Source organism: Nipponia nippon, unplaced genomic scaffold, assembly GCF_047370975.1.
Source record: "Nipponia nippon isolate SJK-2023a ecotype South Korea unplaced genomic scaffold, ASM4737097v1 scaffold_5, whole genome shotgun sequence".
Taxonomy (NCBI): Eukaryota; Metazoa; Chordata; class Aves; order Pelecaniformes; family Threskiornithidae; genus Nipponia; species Nipponia nippon.
Genome location: NW_028262369.1, coordinates 9,165,560 through 9,182,662, shown reverse-complemented (window position 1 = coordinate 9,182,662; position 17,103 = coordinate 9,165,560). Strand labels below are relative to the sequence as shown.

The 17,103-nt window shown below is 46.6% G+C and overlaps 1 long non-coding RNA gene across 2 annotated transcripts in view; it reads left to right on the top strand.

Moving 5' to 3' along the window:
- The first annotated feature begins 5,104 nt into the window (after positions 1–5,104).
- The window catches only part of LOC148052021 (uncharacterized), a 53,877-nt gene continuing 41,878 nt past the window's right edge, over positions 5,105–17,103 (top strand). For both annotated transcript variants that reach the window (XR_015699316.1, XR_015699315.1), the window contains exon 1: positions 5,105–5,187. This is a non-coding gene — a long non-coding RNA (uncharacterized LOC148052021). The remainder of the gene's footprint in view (positions 5,188–17,103) is intronic.

The following is a 17,103-nucleotide window of genomic DNA, read 5'->3' as shown; positions in this document are numbered from 1 at the left end:
GGTGCTTCTCTGGAGACCTTAGTCATGGTTATTCATGTGAATTATTCATGTCAGTCATTGGAATAATCTCCCCAGGGAAGTGGTTGACTCTGCTATGCTGAACATGTTTAAGACTCAGCTGGACATGGTGCTGGGCCATCTCATCTAGATTGTGCTAGAAAGGTTGGACCAGATGATCCCTGAGGTCCCTTCCAACCTGGTATTCTGTGATTCTATGTGGCATCTTCAGAAGCCTCCTGTCACGGAGAAGATGATGCTCTAGAAGGACAGTCTTGGCCAGGTCCAGCTCATACTGACTTTGGGTGGCATCAGAATTTGTCTTTAGTCCTGGACTTCAGCAGTGCTTCCCGCCTGCCTGGGCATCTCCCAGTGCTGGCAGCAGAAGTGATGGTTTGAGGATCTCCATGTCACACTGGAGAACATGTTGTCAAGGATGGAGGTGTCACAGCTTGTGTACCAGCACCCAAATGTGCTGGCTGCTGGGAAGCCTGCGATCCCATTGCTGTCTCTCAGCAAGCCATGCCCTGGCACAGGAAGGTCCCTGCTGCCTGGGGCACGCAGACAGAGGTGCTCGAAGACACCGTGATATCACCGGGGGAGGTCACGGTGCCCCAGAGCAGCTTGCATTTGTGGGAGGTTTCTGTAGTCCTCTCCAAGGTTCGACTGATTGCTTCTTCGGGCCTGCCAAAGGCTGCAGTCCCCTCCTTACAGCAATGCTGGCACTTTCTGCAGCAGGGAAAGGGAAACTTGGAGACGTGGCAACCAATTTGCAAATAATAAAACACTTAAAGCTATATGAAAAGCATCTCACATGGAAAATCAGACAGGGCAGGAAAAACAGCACTTACCATCAACATAATGCAGCTGAAATCTCTTTCTTAAAGATAATCATCTCTGACTCCAGCAGTAAAAATAAAGGACAAAAGCTGGAAGAAGCCAGAAAGCACGGTCGTGGGAGTGAATCTTGGTGAAATGAAAATTAAAAACACAATGAAAGGCATAGAATTGCCTTAAGTAAAAACAGAGCTGTCTGCCTAGAACAACAACTGAGATTATATGGGAAGCACATGGGGGTGTGGGGAACTGGGCTGAGCGTGGAGCTGCAGCAAGGCTGGTGCTGTGCCAGCGCTCAGCCATGAAGGAAAGGGGGGAAAGAGCCCCTGCCTAGACTTGAGAAAGACCCAGATTTCAGGTGTCCCTCGCAGTCTAGGAGACATTAATGTCCTTGCTTTTAGCACCCGATCTGAAGGATAAAGTAATTTATGGTCTGTCTGAAGGATAATGGCTGATCCTGGCCAGTGCCCGCTCCTGCCTGCTGAAGCTCATCCCTGAACTGCTGACCTTTAATGGCCAGTATGTGCTGAACTGGCCTTCCTCAGCGCATCTTGCTGAAGCTCACATTTAAAGGTCTGTGCAAGTCACTCCTCATCCAAAGCTCCAACAACTGAAGGGAAGGTTTCTACTGGCACAGATCCAAGCCCCACCAGGCTGTGAGGGCTCAGAGAGGCAGTGCTGCCAGCTGAACCGGGTGGGGAGCAGCCCATGGAGTTCATTATTGTCCCTGCTATGTGAGAGCACGGTCTCATGCAAATCAGAGCCACAAAACTGGGCTTTAAATGTTGTTTCCCACTTCAGGTTTTAAACAGCCATTTGGAGACCTTCATTTAAAAATAGGTATCACTTTTTAAGTGCTACAGGAGATGCACAGCCTGTTATCAGAGGATATATGGTGTGAATACTTATGTCTTGTGACTATTTCAGGCTGACCTTGATGGATTTGTTACGCTAAGCATCATAAAAATCAACCTGCTCAATGAACTATCTGCTATTTCCCACAACACCAAGAAAGCACCTGGGGCCCTTTTGCTCCTCGTAGACAATGGCGTGCAGAGGCTTATGCAGCTCCCCTGCTCTGCTGGTGGCTGCTCTCTTCCAGATGCAAAGGAGAAGTGTCTCCTAACTATGTGCTAATTACATTTTCAAAGCTTCGGCTGATATTAAAATGATTCAACCCTTGCCTGAATTCCCGTGCTTTTGTTTGTTGCCTTGTGTATGCTGCGTGTAGCTTTTCATATGACTGTGCCTATTTTCTACCAAAATCATGGTTTGGGAGCTGCTGTACAAAAAAGGATGTTTTTATCCTTTTTGAAGATCTTTTGAGTTATCTTTGGCCCCAGCTATCTGAAATACAGACTCATGCACATATATTCTCTCTGCAGGCAAAGAATAGAGGCAGGAATAGACTTTACAGCTGTGGTTCTCAAATTTTATTAGTCAAAGGGCTGCCTGACCTTCAGGGAAAAAAAAAAATACCTGGGAACCATCATATCTGATGCTGCCACCCTGGTGTTCATTTATGGCCAAATATCTTCTTTATAGGATTTTTTTTTTTTTTTATTAGTTTTGCTTGCCCTTTTGTTTACTCGCTTGCCTGGATGGGAATGTGCTCAGTAAATGTCTTTGTCTGTCTTCATGGGTCGCTCTCTGGTGTCTTGCACAGCACCCTCGGGCCTACGCTGACTGTGGGTCTGCAGCCCTCTGCCCCGTTGGGCTTACGTGGTGTCTGCTAAGCTGAGGAAAACAGTCACTTCCCTGCGGACGGTGTGGTGAATTAGTCCTTTTCTTGGTAAAAAGATGCCGCATGCTCAGCCCAGCCCATTGTCTGAGACTGAGGAAGCATTTTCAAATTCAGTACATCACAGGATAAACTCACCGTGTACTTACACGAACAAGGAACACAAGCAGTGGTTGCCATAGCTTTTCCTGTTTTACTGGGTGCTGGTGAGGATGCTGGCTCGGAGCAGGGTCCTTGCCGGTGGGGTTCATTGGGAATGAAGGGAAGACCCAGCTGGGCTTCGCTGGTGTTTCTAGACCCGGGAGCTGTCGCCTGGGGCAGGCTGGGCTCATCTCTCTGCAGAGGTGGGGTTTTGGGGATTCCCATGTAGGAACTGGTGCTTCCAAAGCCAGGCCTTTCGGTGGCAAAGCAATGCCTGGGTTTGCTGTTGCCAAAGGCGAGGGCTGCTGCCCTCCCGGGCCATCTTGGCCTGGCGCAGAGGAACCAGGGTGGGGGACGCTGGGCTGCCTTCCCGGGCATTTTGGGATCTCTCCCCTTGCCAAGCTGCTCTCCCGGTGCCCTGTCCTAGCCTGTGGTCTCAGAGGTGGGCCAGGTGCGTGTGTGCTTCCCCGAGTGGCACTTGGACGTGGATGGAGCCTCTGCCCGTCCCTCGGTCCCCTTTCAAAAGCAGTCGGCTGTGGTTTTCTGCGACGCGATGCGTGTGGGAAGGGAATGGCCTCCTGTGGTACATGTGGCACAAGCGCCAGCAAGCGCCGCGTTGATGCCCTATGCTCTTGTTGTCCCGTTTCCGAAAGCACCCCACTGTCCCATTTCTCCCTCTTTCAGCTCGGCAATCACTGTCGGACTCTGAGTTTCAGGATCTTGTGTCTCCTGAAAGAGGTCAGGCTGCTGGCGCGGCTCGGCTCCTGGCCCACCGAGCCCTTTAAAAGCCACATGGCCGCCACCTGTGCCAGCTCCTGGCGTGCAGGGCCACTCCCAGAGATGGGGCTGCTCTGGGAAGGGCAGCACTGCGGGGGGACCCCTTTTGCCAGGGCCTGGCCAGGCAGGGCTGCTGGCGGCCACAGCCCCGCTTCCCCACAGGCCAGGACCACGCCACATGGCTGCCAGCCCTGCCCCAGCTGGTGCAGGCCCACAGCTGTGCCCGCTTTGGCCCAGCCCCTCCCGAGGGGCCAGGGAAAGCTGAGATGGAGGCTGGCTGCTGGGGTTTTCAGCTCTCCTGAGCTCCTATTGCCTTGCAGGCACCGAGTCTTCTCTTGCTTTTCAGCTGCCCTCTCCAGACCAGTGGCCTCTCGGTCCCATGTGTGTCCCTTCTGCCCAGCCATGAGACCTGGTCTGGCCCGAAACCACTGGCCGTGAGTGGGAACAGCAATGCTAGTGTCCCTGGAGGGCAGCAAACAGCTCTGGTCTGGGCTCTGGCAAGGTCCCTGCATCAAGGTGAGGCACAGATGACATTTTTGAAAGAAACTAGTCTTGTGTAATTCACGCACCAGAAGGAGCAACTTGTGCTGATGGAGGGTTTGTTCTGTGCCCCCTCTCTTCCCTGTGCCGCTTTTCTTCCCCTCCTCCTCTTTAATCCCCATCTTTCTTGGATTCAGCTTTTTATCCTGATCTTCAAGGACCAACACAAAATGATTCCACAGCTCAGGAAGCTGCCCAGATTTGCATTTAACTTATTTAAATATTTAACATATTTAGGGCTGGATTAAAGCAAAGGGAGACAAAATTGGGAACAGTCTGAAGAATAAGTGTGTGTGCATGTACGAAGGAATAAAGGCGATGCCTGCAGATACACAGGGAAAATAAAACATGGGAAAGAAGACAGAGGGAGCCCGGTCCCTCTTTGTTGTTGTATCAAGCACACTGCGACTGATGGTGATAATTTTTTTTTCCTCCCATCAGTACCATAATAGAAGAATAAAACTAATTGTCATCTGCCACCCACTGTTTGTAAAGCAGCTTCTCTTAAATAGTTCTTATGTATTGAGTTCAGCTGTCAAAAGGAACCACTTTTTTCATGGTCTGCAAAATGCGTTTCAGTATGAACACAGCTCGATGCAAAGGTCACCCCATCAAAAATGTTTTCCCTCAGCAGTGAATATAATGGCCAAAAAAAGGCATTTTGCAGTCTATTCTCACCATTTTACTTGATATTTCTTAAATGGTAGACAGCTGGAGATTAAATTCCCTTTGATGGGCAGAATTTGAGGGAGAATGTTTTGTAGTGTATTTTAGGTTTCCCCCTCCTCTCTTCCATGCTGCGGTATAGGCTCTTTAATAGCCACTTATGACAGGCAGTATAAGCCATAAAAAAAGCAGGAGACAGAAGAAAATTACCTATTGTTTTTCAGATTGGCTACTGTTCCTTAGGATATTAGTATGTGTTCCTGTGTGTGCTAGTGTTTTAATGGTAGTTTGGCTCCTGGATGCTTAAATTACTCTCCTTGTCAGTGTTTCCATTTACTTGACACATTCCAAATATGAAAAGACTTCGTGAGCCAGCCTACAGAGCAAGGGAGACCACGCTGACAGCGCGTATCTCTATAGACAATAGGCAGAGGTCACACAGCAGCTAGAGGGAGGGTTCCTGCTACCACTTCCACAGCAGAGTCGGGGTAAGGCCGTTGTTTGAAGTTATAATTACAGGTGTACTCATACAGGGGTGCCTGCTCTCTGTGTGTGCTCCCAGACCTGCTTGTAACGTAAACTGGTGGGGAAAAAACAAAAAAGGTCTGACTGTCTTCTGCCAGGAATCTGAAAGTGTGTGTTACATCTTCAGGGATATAACTTGTGTGTTTCACCCATGTTTTTACAACAATTTTGCTATGTTTTGGAGTTGTGGAGGGGAATTTTGGAGAAGGCTTTATGTGCCCTGAGAGGAAATGGTTTCCGCTGTTGTGCTGCCTGGATTAATCCGTGGTGACCCTTCCCCAAAGGACTGCGTGCAGACAATGAAAACAGTGGCTCTGCGTCAGCCTCTGCCAAATACATGTGAAATGATCTTCCAGCAATGGCAAAGGGAAGCTCAGGATAGTTGAGAATGTAACCGCAGCTGCTTTCAAAGAGACATTTCTTATAATTTCATCTGTAGTTCGATGTGTGCATTGATTTAGGCTTCACTCTGCTTATGTGCACAGAGATCTTAAAGAAAAAAATAAAATAAAAAGCAAGCACGAATGGTGCTAAGCCTTGAGATTTAAGACCTGCCATTAAAGGTAGTCCTCAGGGGAAGTTCATATTGTAATGGTGGTTGGTGATCAAGTTGCCCTTGGAAGATTCAGTGGTGGTGGTAGGTCATCCTCAACAGACAAGAGGTTGTACTGACTTGAAGATAGATGAGTGGTGTCAGTCTGCAGGGAGAACCAGGGCTTGCCTCAATGAAAGCAATGTAGCGTCACAGTAGTGTCCTTGTATGGTGGCGTGGGCAGACCCTGTCCTGGACTTTGTGTGAAAACAGTCAGAGCATAACAACAGTTTGGAGATCTTAAACATCAGCCTTCAGCTGGGGCCCTGGATGCAGTTCGAACCCGGAGTGTCTGAATCATTAAGCCTGGGCTGTTACTGTTTGATCTGCTAGTGAGTAGTGGTAATGGATGGAAATTTCTGTTGGACCAGCTTCTGAGACAGCAAGGGGCGGTTGTGATAATGTGGACCACACCTTACCTGCAGGGAGGTACTGTCCAGTAGACCCCGAACAACTTCTCTGGTGGTAGGAGTGTTGCTTTTTCTCAGCCGCCCATCAGAACAGAAAACTTCCAAGTCTCTCCAGGCCTTATTCTTCTCTTAAATGTTAGAGTTCCCTTTTTTAAAGGGCAACTGTAACACATGTAAAAGATTTTAGTGCCCAGTGTGCTCTGAATGCAGCAGAACCTGCTTTGTTCTGTTATGCTAGCAAAAACATCTTGACAGGGACAGGCGTTGAAGCCCCGGGCTGAATTAACTGGCCTGGAATTAGGCAGAGGATGTTTTCCAAGGGTGTTCCAGCTGGGGAGATCCACATGGTCTGATCTCTTCTTGCTTCTACACTGCTATGCAGTCCAGAGAGCTCCTTTGTTTTAAGTTGTGTTGTTCGTGGCTGAGTAAGAGGCGTGAAGGAGTCCTTACTTTGTCTCTGGGCCCCTCCGTGGGTGACAGTGCCACGAGGTGGCAGTGGCCACCAAATAATGTCTGGCCAGAAGCATAAGGTCCAGGCAGTGCATTTGTCCAGCTCTTTGCTCTCTGATGTAAGGGTGGGAGCACAATCCAGCCCCTGAATGCCAGCCAAAGCACTGCTCTAGCTTATACTTGTCCTTTGTCTTTCAAGTAGACCCAAATTCCCATTTTTCCGTTCTCATGTTGTTTGAGCACCTCAGTAAAGTCAGGGTGAGAGATGACCAAATTCTTGATGAACTGTGCATTGCTTTACTGTGTGCACACTTCAGAGATTTACTGCCTCTGGAGGGCTTGCTCCTACTCAGGCTGTACCTTCCCTGCAGGATTATCTTGGGCGTTTCGTGTCATGGTGGTTCTGTCTCTTTTCCTAGATATTCAATTTTTGGCTGACGTTTTGCTCTTCTATGCCTGGGCTACCTGGGATGGACAGTGGGAACTGCAGCATGAATAAAAGCTAAATCACTTGAGGGATGATGGCTCCACTGCCTTCTCACAGGTCTCTGTGTCTGAAGGGGCAGAGAAGTTTTCTTGCAGTTTGGTGGGACAGACCTTGGATGGCTGACCTTGAGGCTTTGTAGTAAACCAAGGGATATGTCTGTTATCTGTCTACAGGAATTTGCAACACCACAAAAAGTCCAGAAGTCCTGGTGGGCCTTTGTTGTGTGCCTGAATTGCCTTGCTAATCCTGGGAAATCTGCCTTCCTGGCCTGGAGGAGCTGGCCCACGCCCAGACCTACCTGCTCTAAAGGAAAGACCATTTACACCCTGGTGGGCTCTGTAGGCTTGGCCAGTTCAAGAACCAAACCGGAAGCAGAAAGACATGTCTTTATCATGCAGCTGATGGCTTTTTGTTGTCTTTGCTGTAAACAGTGTAAAGCAAGAACCATGAATGCGTCTAATAAATAGGAGCAAACATTTGTGGGTGGCTCTAAGGAGAATGGCTAGGAAAGAGAGGATGGCTTTTGCATTCCGCAGTCCAGTTACTGAATAATCTGAAGGTAGGCCAGGAGCATGGACAAAAGGCAGGAATCACCTCTATTCTCTTTTTCTGATGATAAATCAAGCACAACAGAACAAAACTTAATAAAGCACTGTGACATTTTAGGTAGAACATTGCACGTGGGTGAAATGTGCTGCCTACCCGTGATGGAAAGTCTCGCTTTCCAACAAGGGACTCCATTGCTGTCATGTCATTGGGGCTGGTAGATAACACGTGCCATAGATTTCCGTAGGCAAGCCTCCCATTTCAGGTTCTTCTCTGTAAAATGGATTTTGCTTCACCCAGCAGGGGTGATGTGAGGATATGTTTGTTGATATTCTTGAGGTCTTAATCTATTTTTGGGAGAGTGTTGTTAAAGTCTTGAATGGGAAATTCTTTCTGTCAGAGCATACCCATAATTAAACCAGTCTGTTTATTCATGAGTTCAGGCAGGCTTATTATTGTTTTTTCTAACCTTGATCTAACAAGTTGTGCAATGTGGTCTGCCACACATCTGCTGCTCCATGCGTGCTGGGGAGGGTAGACACCTGGTGTCAGTGGAGGGAGAGTAGCAGAGTGGAAACAGTGGCCTCACTGGGAATTTCCTTTGAAGATAAAAACCCTGCATGGCTATTTGTGAAATGTTTCTTTTGAAGCAGCAGCATGGGTAGGTTTGTCATCAAGCAGGAGACATTATAAAAGCAAATAACTGCAAGCTGGCCAAGTGCTTAATGAGGATCTGTAAGCTGCGACAGGTGAACTCATCTGGCAGCAATACTGGCTGCATCGCTGTGTCACACGCTGGTCGTTGCTGTTGAGAGACACATTTGTACACTGTACCTGGTGCACATGTTGCTCCTCCTTGGTGTAAGACACAGACTATTTCCATCACGTTGTCTTGTGGGTCAGATGATAGGAAAATTCCACATGTAGTCGTGTGGAAGGACCACGACTTGATTCTGCTCTCCTGAAGTTTGAGGGGAAAAAGGGGAATGTCCCCTTGTGGACAGAGGTTGGTAGGAAGGGGAAGCAACCTGCTGGAGAGGGTTGGATGCCTGAGCACTGCATCGGCCAGTGTGGACACTTGAGTCTTTGCAATACATAACTCATGGAAAATGTGTGTGCTTTTCTTATTGTGTCAAAGCCAGAGAGCCCTGACTCAGCTGGAGGAAAATAACAATTTGAACAGAGATCTCATCAAGCAAGATGTTCCAGGTCATTAGAAAACAACTTACTGTATGCTTGAAAGGTGCCTGCAATGCATAAAAAGAAATGACTCACTCTTGCACTGGAAAATCTAAAGTAGAATAGGCAGACCTCCTCTCTTCATAGGGGAAAATTACTGCCACTTGGTGTTCTTGCCATCTTAAAGTGGTTACTGGGGAATCGGTGATTTGGGAGCAAGTGTAAATGTGGCTCAGTTGCCTATCAAGTTGGAGCAAAGTCCCTTGGTTGGAAGTATGTATGAGTGGAAAAGCAAATGAACAAGCAATATTGTCTGGCTTTTTAACTGGCCTCTTCCAGGTGTCTGGAAGGCTTGGGAGGGAAGAATTTGAAGTGAACTGTGTTGCCTGACCCCTGCATTGAAGGCAACTATGGTCTTGCTGTTCACAGTACAGACTTCTGGTCTGGTGCCCCACCAGTTAATTTGGGAAGCATGATCCCAGTGATAGTACCACAGTGTTTAGGAAAATGAGCTGGTTCCACAATGCAGGCACAGTGTACTGTTTGGGGATGATCTAAGTGGGCTAGCAACAGAGGGCACAGATGGTTGTATCAATCCGTCTTCTCCTTATGCCAGTTCAGAGTACTGGGCTTTTGCTGTGGTTGCAGAGCTGGGGGGACCCTGTCAGGCAGACTTGGAGGTGAGGTCTGCTTACAGGCTGCGGGCTACTGGGAGGAGAGATCACCTCTCTGTGGTGGGCTGCCAGGTTAGAGGTCTTTTGACTGGAATATGGCCTTTGGAGATGACTCTTATGAGCAAAAGATAGTTAGGCCCAGCATCTCTGGTACTGCAGCCATTTCCAGAGAGTGCACCTAACAAGACAAACGTTCCCAAGAAAAGGAGAGAGTGGTGGCAGTGGCTGGAGGGACCTGCGATCTGTATGACTCATTGTCATGTGCTTCACTCACGAGTGGTTGAATATGCCTTTTTCTTCAGCAGATTCCATAGTTCTAAAAAAATAAACAGGATCTGTTTCTGAATACAAGAGCTCAGGACCTCTGAGCCTGGCGTGGTCTGGAGGTCCCCAGGTTCCCTGCCAGAGGAGTGAGAGCCAAGCCCTGGCTAGGGAAGGAGCTTCTTGGCTTCAGGCTCTTGTTTCACAGCAGAATGCATGTAAGCCAAAGGCCCTTAGCCTTGAGGCAGGCCATGTGGGATGGGACCACTGCAATATGTCTATTTGGCATGCTTGGATGTGTAGGGATAGGCGAATCAGATTGAAGTATATCACCCAGCAGTGATATACTTCCCAGTGGGGAAGTCTGCCACTTCCCCAGGAAAGCTATTCCAACGGTTTAATTACTCTCAGTGCTGGGAAACAAGCTTTTATTTCAAAGCTGAATTTGTTTGACTTCAGTTTCTGCCCATTGGGTCCTATTTTGATGAGGCTTACTCTTGACTAGCTCTTCCATGTGCAAGTACCTGTGAGTATCAATTGAGTTGTCTCTTTGTTTTATTCAGACACATTAAATTCCTTATGTCTGTCTCTGCAGGAATTGTTCTCCAGGCCCTGGTTTCCTTTCAGCTCTCATTTAAACTCATTTCCTTGTCTTCCTGTTCTCTGAAAGCTGACCCTTTGGTCTGGATGCAGTTCTAGGGACTTCTCAGTTCTACGTACAAAGTTAAGGTCGCTCTTATGCTGCCTGGCTCCTCAGTCATGCAGGAATGGCATCAGCGCTGCAGAGATCATTACTTTCTTCTCTGAATCCTTGTTTTCTGTCTTGTAAACATAACATTGCCTTTTTGGTTCCCAAATCTACAGCCTTGCATTGTATTCTGCAGTGGTAATCCAACAAAGCCCATGGTCACCTCTGCAGACAGTGCAGCAGGTCTGGTTGGGAGCTGGGGCTACGTGAGACTCTTGGGTATTGGCGCAGCCTGACAGGTTGCTGTTTTCAACCAGGTCTGTTGTCTGCATGTTACTAGCACTCATGGAAATGGGAAAGTTCTCCCTATGACCTCCATTTCACAACAATTTGCTTTGCAACTTAATAGGTGTTTGTCAACATTACAAAATTTCCAGCTAGAAAATTTCTTCAGGCTCGGCTAGGTTTCAGCAAAGTGGGGAAACAGAAAATGCTTTCACTCCTTCTGTTGGGGTTTTGCTGTCGATCAAGGGAAAGGTGGGGATGGGAATGTGGAGGGGAAGCTGGGTCTGATACCCACCATGAAGGCATTAGGGTACCACTAAGATGGCTTGTTTTAGCTGTATGAGATTTTATAGGCAGTTGCAGAGAGGAGCTACTGAATGTGGTTCAAAGTAACCATCTGCTGTGGGCAGGCTGTGCCGCTGTCCAGAAGAGCCATCTCTGTTTATGACGAATATTTTCCTTTACTGTGAATTCTCTTTTATTTGGCCACTTACCACAAGAATTGGTTAACCCCTTGAAAACTCTCAGAAAGTGGGTAACATTGCCAGAAGTTGATGTTTAATTAAAGGTTAAATTAATGTGTCTGCCCCCTGGTACAGTATAACCCACATGAGCAAAATCTAGGAGGACTGGAGAAGGCCAAATATCTCCTGCAAGACCCAGTTTGCACATCAGAGTTAGTAAATGTTTGACAGTAACGAACAGTGCTGGAATGAATAACAGGTCTTGTTCTTCGTACCTGTTCTACGTCTCCACCATCTGCAGCGTCTGAGTCTCACTAAAGCTGCTGGGATATCTATGCAGTGCTTGGGCATGTGTTTAGTTTCTAATTGCTCAGATTTAGGAGGGACTAAAATGTCCCTTTGGTGAATGGAGATCTTTTGCCAGAAAAAAAAACAGTACAGAAATCCGAACCAGAAGGCTGCTTTTTTTTTTTTTTAACAGAGTTTATGTTTTTCTGTTTAAACACAAGTATTTCTCCTTGACACCCTGCTTGAGGATAAACAAGGTGATTGCTCCTCGTGGCTATGCTGGTTTCCTCATTTGAGTCTGCTGCTATAATAGAAGTCAGATTAAAAAAAAATAATTAAAAAAATGGCAGACGGTTGGGTGGAGATGGGATGTTAAATGTTGCGGAGAGCGTGGAAACCCTGTGTCAGCCCAGAGCTTGTAAAGGGAAAACCATCACTTGGCAGAGACAGCTTAATAGGCTTGTAAAATCTGGCACCATCAAAACCATGATTTGGGTTTTATCAAAGCATGGCAGGGGAGCCTTGAGAAATGACAGCTGTATTATCCGTCTTCAGATCATTCTGAGAGCAACATCAGGAGCAGGCTGGAAACAGTTCAGAAAATAATTTCATATTGAGGGTTTGCTGGGGGCAGAAATGTATAGGGAAAATTGAAATGAAAGAATTAATAACAGTATCAATAACCTTCCTACAGCAGCTATCGGGCGCGACGTGAAAATGACTTGAGAGTTGTCATCTACTGTGTATTTTATTCCCATCAGGAAGGTTTGAGGGATGAGAGGAGAATCCAAACAAGGCAATTAGAAGACTGGAGCATGTTGGGGAAAGGAGGAAGGGCTGGAGTGTAGAACCTTTCAATGCAATTTTCCCTGCCAGGGGCTGGGCCAAATTCTGATATAGTGGAGCAAATATTGGAGTGAGCAGATTTATGGAGTGACACCAGTGATTGCAGTGTCAGCTGGCGTGCACAAGGGCGGTCTATGCAAGATGCTGATCGTTGCAGCAAAAGACACAATGCAGCTCTTCCTAGAAGTGTATCGTGGAGGCAGAAGACTCTAGCTAGGGTTTCACACTCGCCACCAAAACCTGTGAGTCTTTAAGTATGATTCAAATTCATTGAAGTCATCACCAAGATTTCCAGTACTTTTTCTGGGCTGTGGACCAATCCTGCTTAGTCCAGTCCAGTTAGTGTGGGTGTAGGGGATGATAAAACGTCCTACTTTTTTTCTGTCAGTGTATGTTGACTCTGAGCCATTTGTACTCATTTCTTTTTCTCCAGGATGACTTGACTCACAGCCAGGAGTTCACTGTACTTGTCTCGGGCCTTGTGACTCTGGGCCCAAGCTGGAACTATCCATAGCTACTGGAAAAGAGAGCCCAGCACGTAGGTTAAACCACTTATAAATGATGGCGTGGCTGAGGCAGCCAAGCTCTATTTCTGAAACAGACTTAGTCACCTAAGAAATGAAACCGCACCAAAAATGTTCCCCTTCCTGAGGTCCAAATGCTTTTCAGACATTACCTAAGCCATCAGGCTGTGATGGGACAGACTACTGTGATCCCATTTGCCAGTTTCAGGTCATTAATGTGCAGAGGAGAAGGGACTCGATTTTCAGACTTTCCCAGACAGCAAGTTTCTATTGCAGTTTATGTTCAAACTTAGCCTGCAAATCATCCAGAATTGACATTGTTTTTTGACCTATATTTAGCTATATTTTTGCCAAATAGCTGGCCAAACTTGCAGTGTTTCCAAGGGAAAAGGGAACAAGTGAAGTTTGCGGTCTCCATTTTCTGAATTAGTGATTGTATGTCTGAGAGCTTCAGAATACTGATCATAGAATCACAGAATGGTTTGCGTTGGAAAGGATCTTAAAGATCATCTGGTTCCAACCCCCCTGCCATGGGCAGGGATGCCTTCCGCTAGGTTGGTTGCTCAAAGCCCCATCCAACCTGGCCTTGAACACTTCCAGGGATGGGGCATCCACAGCTTCCCTAGGCAACCTGTTCCAGTGCCTCACCACCCTCATAGTGAAGAATTTCTTCCTCATATCTCATCTAAATCTACCCTCTTTCAGTTTAAAGCCATTACCCCTTGTAAAGTCCCTCTCCAGCTTTCCTGTGGGCCCCCTTCAGGTACTGGGAGGCTGCTATAAGGTCTCCCCAGAGCCTTCTCTTCTCCAGGTTGAACAACCCCAACTCACTCATCCTGTCTTCATAGGAGAGGTGCTCCAGGCCTCTGATCATCATTGTGGCCCTCCTCTGGACTTGCTCCAACAGGTCCATGTCCTTCTTATGTTGAGGGGCCCAGAGAAGCTAGTGAAAAAGAGAAACCACTTGCATGAATGCATAGTGAATGCTGAGGCACAGGCTCAGTTGCACAGGGCTGAGAATACAGCAGCGTTTATATACAGAGGAGAAAAATGGTATGAGATGAGCAAGGTAGTAATTTTATGAAGCTGGTCATTACTTTCTCTTTTGCTCTCAGAGCAGTCTCTCCAAAATTAATCGGTTACTCCTTCGTAATGGAGATAGATATAAATAAAGGGGTTTATGCTTTCAGATGGAGCACAGGCACTGAGCTGAAGAGCAGGTACTGTCTCTGCTGCAGGAGACAGGCTGAGGTCTGCCAAGCAGCTGGAAGTCACTGGGGAAGCAGGGAAGCAATTTGACAGCTGGAGTGAGGTTGGCCGCCCATCTGCAGCTCGGTCCCATGCTGCACTAGTGACAGGACCGTATGCTGTTCAGTCCCAAGCCTTGGTCCACATCGGGAAGCCTCTGATGTGCTGGTGCTCAGAGTTGTGATGCACACCGACCATGGTCCCTGAAACCAAAGGATATTTGTGCTGCTGGGGAGCTGGGGTTGCTCGTAGGGTGGGAACATGCCGTTCTAAAGCCAAACAGGGCTTTCCTCATGTTCCTGTAAGCTTGGCGCAGAAAGAGAAAATGCCTTTTCAAGGGAAAGAAGTCAGCGTATTCACTGGTCACGGTGTTCGGTGGGGTTTTTTTGCCAAAATAACCTATATGCACCCAAAGTAAGAAAAGACCTCCGTGGCACCAAGTCTGCGATTCTAGGTCCTTTCTCCCTTTGAACATTTGCTTTTCTTCTGCAATATGTAGTTGGCTGGGAGTTATTCAAAGGTAGCCTCAAAAAGATCAAAGTCAGATCCAGTCTTTATAACATTCATGCCTCTGCCATTCAGTTTATGCAGGTATTAATGAGGTGCGTTTTATATGGCCTGACATTCATGTCTTCTGTTTACCCTAATGAGATTGTTCTGCTGTCCCTCTTGTTTTAATAAGCAACAGAGTCTCCAAGATCATGTTCTACAAAGATATTTTTCCACTTTAGGATTAGCAGGAGCAAAACTAGGAATGATAATTTTAACAGGCATAAAACATCAGGATCTTGTGTCTGATGCCTTCAAAGCGGTGCATTCTCCTCTGCTTCGCCTACTCTGTATTATCACAGGTTTCAGGCTAACACATACATTTCTTGCCCTTTTATCTCTCTAATTGTTTTCACAAGTTCATTAATGATTTTGCAAAAGCTGTAGTGAAACTAAATGACATGCTCATAAACCTTTAAAGGAGAATATACCTGGCCGGTGATGGGAAAAGTCTCATTAGTCTTTTCAAATTGCTCCCAGCAGGTTTTTCTGCAGATTCAAACTTGTTAGGCGCATAAATATGCTTCCCTAATTCAATTGGCTGTGCTGAGTGTGTGACAACTGAAGTTTGCTCTGCTTTTAAGTAGCCACTAAAATCACCTTTCTAAAGCAGATGTTCTGAGAGCCAGAACTGGGCTGAATTCTGATGTTTGGGTTTTTTTGGTGTTTTGTGTTTTGTGTTTTGGTTTTTTTTTTTTTTCAATCTGTGGAATTTTCTGGGCTACTAATGTCACCTATGCTTTGTTTCAAAAAAAATCCCGTGACAGCTCTTTGGAAAATCACTGGGTTTCTCTCTAAGCTGGGAATATTGAGGTGATGATGTAGCATCTGCAATATATGTTCATGCCAAGGCTTAAGATGGTGTGAGGGTTTTGCTGGGACAAGGACTAAATTCTGTAGGATTAATCACAAAGTGATAAGCGAGCTCCTTTGTGGTCTCTACAGACAATATGTTCTGACACATGCGTGGGGCAGAGAGAAGAGCTGGGTACGAACGAAGGCAGCTGCAGCATCTGTAGGAAAATGTGCAGCCTGTCCCACGAGAGACAGTTCAAACCTTGGTGAGCTGTGCCAGGGTCATGCCTGGCCCCAGCGAGGAGGTTAAAGAAATTGGTCTTTCTCAGTGGTGTTCTTCAACAGGGCATGAAGCAGTGGTGGGAGGGAGAACCTGATATAACAGCGTTTCAGCGCAGCAGGACATAGGGGCAAGTGCGGAGGGCTGGCCCCGGTGCCGAAGCAGCCGTGGAGGAGGAGGGCTGGAGGCTGAGTGGGGCAGGCGTCCAGGTGTGGAGGAGCTGGGGGAAACCGAGACCAGAAGGCTCACCGCCTCTGCAAAGTGCAGGGGACATCCCGAACTGCTAGAGCAGCACATTTCCACCCTCTCTCATCTCAAAGCTGTTCTTTCTATGCTGAGATAAAGAATGCAAATGATTTTTCCAAGTCTTGAGAGCACTTTCCTTTGAGTTCATCTAGATAAGGATATTTCTACCACGCAAACCTTAATTGAAGTATTTGATTTCACTTTTGTATTTGGAGTTAATTTATGTGACACAATTAAAATACATTTTATTTATACAATAGGAACTTAGAACTGGAGTAGGTGATTAAAAGAACAGAACAGCCTCTTCTGAAATTTTAACTTCGCTAAAAGCATAATGATCCTTTGACATGGTGTTCTAGTTGAGTGTGTTTGAAAGTAAGTTAAATATAAGGATGATTTTTAGATAAATACTTTACCATGCAAGCTCTATTTTATGCCTGACACCGGAGATCTTAAAAGAGTTTTGATTGGACTAGGCAGGGGATACTAATATATGTTTTGGGCCTTATTGCTCAAAGTTGCCTGAATGAAGTTGAACTGCCTGGTAGTATTACTTCAAAGGAGTGAAAAAACCCTTCCGGCTGTGTTCATTGTCTGTTATGTTGTCACCTCTTCATGTAAAGCTTCTCAGCACCAAACTGGTATTCTCACATTAGAAAGTGAGTTGTCCTCGGTGACACAGAGAAAAACAAACCTCTTTCCCCAAGGAAGCAAAATAAGCATACCCAAACTCAAAACTAGAAACCAAACTGCATTGAGTCGGGTTTGCATCACACTATGACAACTTTCTCTGCAGAGTGCTGAGCATATAGCAGAGACCTGAGACATCCCTTTTTATGTGGCAGCGAGCACAACTGTTATGTACTTGTCTTATACAGGCCTCTCTTGGAAAGGGGGTTCGGCTGTAACTCTATTTTTAAGGCCTTGCTTTGTGTGAGACTTTGCTGAAGTTGTAAATGGCTATTTTTGGTTGTTATAACTGACAGCTGTCATAACCTGCACTTTCGCACAGCACTGTGTGGATCACAGTAAAGTGCAACCGTCAGCCCTGGCTAGCCCAGAAAACA